The sequence below is a fragment of the Octopus sinensis genome, linkage group LG7 (assembly GCF_006345805.1).
Source record: "Octopus sinensis linkage group LG7, ASM634580v1, whole genome shotgun sequence".
Classification (NCBI taxonomy): Eukaryota; Metazoa; Mollusca; class Cephalopoda; order Octopoda; family Octopodidae; genus Octopus; species Octopus sinensis.
The window spans coordinates 866,319-868,818 of NC_043003.1; the positions used below are offsets into that span (position 1 = coordinate 866,319).

Below are 2,500 nucleotides of genomic sequence, written 5' to 3' on the forward strand. Positions count from 1 at the left end.
AGTGACAGAAGTAGTGATGTTTATTTTGATCACACCTCTGATCAAAGATATTCCAACCGTGACCATCTCGTCCTTTTTTTTTTCAGACTATATCTAAAAAAAAAAGAAAACTACCGTCAGTAATATGGCCTTTCTTTTTCGTTTTCTTTTTAAGCATTAAGCTGTGATTTTGAGGAGTAAGGGGTGGGAGAGCGAAGATTCGGCTGCTATTTCTAGAAGGGCGAGTGAACACACTCGGGTTGCTTGGGTGGTTATGGAAAATGGTTGTTGTGGCAATAATAGCGATGATGGCTACCGTTAGCGATAGGAAGGCAGTGTCAGTTGAAAGTGTTGACAGCAATGATTTTGAGAAGAGTGGTGGAATAGGAGTAGTGTGGTAAGGCGGCGACGGGCTGGCAGACAGGTTAGGGCGAAATGCTTAGCCGTATTTCGTCTGCGTTACGTTGTGAGTTCAAATTCCGCCGAGGTTGACTTTGCCTTTCATCCTTTCGGGGTCGATAAATTAAGTACCAGTTACGAACTGGGTCGATGTAATCGACTTAATACCTATGTCTGTCCTTGTTTGTTCCCTCTGTGTTTAGCCCCTTGTGGGTAATAAAGAAATAGGTATTTCGTCTGCCGTTACGTTCTGAGTTCAAATTCCACCGAGATCGACTTTGCTTTTCGTCCTTTCGGAGTCAATAAATTAAGTACCAGTTGCATACTGGGGTCGATCTCATCGACTGGCCCTCTCCCCACCAAAATTTCGGGCTTTGTGCATCGAGTAGAAAAGAATAATAGTATTATCGTATATTAATAATAATAATCCTTTCTACTATAGGCACAAGGCCTGAAACTTTTGCGGAGAGGAGGATAAATAAGTACTCGACTGGAACTTATTTTACCGACCCCGAAAGGGTGAGCAGCAAAGTCGATCTCATCGGAATCGGAACTCAGAACAGAAAGTCGGTTGAAGTGCCCTTAAGCAGTTTTGTCCGGCGAACTAACAATTGTGCCAACCCGAGGCCTTAATAACAATAACAGTAGCAATAATTATACTAAATTCCTGGTAATTTTTGGCACAAGACTAGCAATTTTGAAGTGAGAGGGCTAAGTCGATTACATCGAACCCCGGAACGTAACTGGTACTTAATTTGCCGAGCCCAAAAGGATGAGAAGCAAAGTCAACCTCAGCGGGATTTGAACTCAGACCTTAAAAATCCAAAAATACGAATATTTTTTTTCTACTCTAGGTACAAGGCCAGAAATTTTGGGGGAGGGGGGCCAGTCAATTAAATCGACCCCAGTACGCAACTGGTACTTAATTTATCGACCCCGAAAGGATGAAAGGCAAATTCGACCTCGTCGGGATTTGAACTCAGAGTGTAAAACCCAATAATACAAATAATGGCGTATAGGTTGTTGTAAGGGGTGTCATAATAAGAATGCTAGAGAGGAGTAGATTTTCGGGTGGAGTGATGGGATTATGAAGGTAGAAAGGGGTGGATAATGTCTGTCTGTTTGTCTGTGCATGTGTGTGTGTGTGTGTGTGTGTGTGTGGTGTGTGGAGTGGAGAAGAAATTCAGGTCACATCAGACAGACAACGAAACACTTGGAAAGGATAGAGTGGGGTGGGGGGACGGAGGTAGGAGGTGAAAGAGGAGGAGGATGAGGAGAAGAAGAAAGAGGGGGGGACATATGAAAAGGGGACGGAGTGGAGGAATCATATTATGAAAGTTATTTTCATTATCTTAAGCGACTGGTTGACAGCAGATCATGTGTACACGCTGCTGGGGTTACATGTAGACGCGTATGTGTGTGTGTGTGTGTGTGTACGCCCCTGTTCAGGGTGTAACTCGGGTAGGGCACCGAGAAAGTTTAACAAATACAAGCGAGGTGGGGACAAACTACTTTGCTGTACCCCACTTATTTTTGTCTGTGTGTCCGCTACCCCTACTACACCCCACCGTACCCCCATCCCATAAACGCAGGCACTAGGCAAAGAAAAGGAATAACCCCGGGGTATGGGTGGTGGTCGATAGTGGTGGTTGTAGTTGCGATGGTGTTGAGTGGTAGTTTGTTGTGAAAAAGTGGATGTGATAGCTGTGATGACGGCCACAAAAATGGTGGTGGTGGTGGTGATGCTACTGGTCATTGTTATGGTGATAGTGGCGCTGGTAATGAAGGTAGTCGATGTTGGTGGTGGTGGTGGTGGTTGCAATGATTGCAGTTGTCATGGCTGTTGCCATAGGAGACATGATGATGATGGCGTTGCAGCAGCTAAAGTTGGACGGACATCTCAGACGACGACGACGATGACGATGATGACAATGATGACGATGATGATGATGATGATGATCCTTTCTACTACAGGCGCAACGCCTCAAATTTTGCGGGAGGGACTTAACCGATAACATCGACCCTAGTATTTAACTGGTACTTCTTTTATCGACCCCGAAAAGGACGAAAGGTAAAGTTGACCTCGGCGGGATTTGAACTCAGAACGTGAAGATGATAATAA

At 44.8% G+C, this 2,500-nt stretch overlaps 1 protein-coding gene and 1 long non-coding RNA gene across 2 annotated transcripts in view; one reads left to right on the forward strand and one right to left on the reverse strand.

Annotated features, from left to right (window-relative positions):
• Positions 1-512, forward strand: part of LOC118764146 — an 8,455-nt gene extending 7,943 nt beyond the window's left edge. The window contains exon 3 of the long non-coding RNA XR_004999929.1: positions 373-512. This is a non-coding gene — a long non-coding RNA (uncharacterized LOC118764146). The remainder of the gene's footprint in view (positions 1-372) is intronic.
• The window catches only part of LOC115214212 (tetraspanin-18), a 224,819-nt gene that overhangs the window by 212,954 nt on the left and 9,365 nt on the right, over positions 1-2,500 (reverse strand). The gene's annotated exons all lie outside the window — the stretch shown is intronic.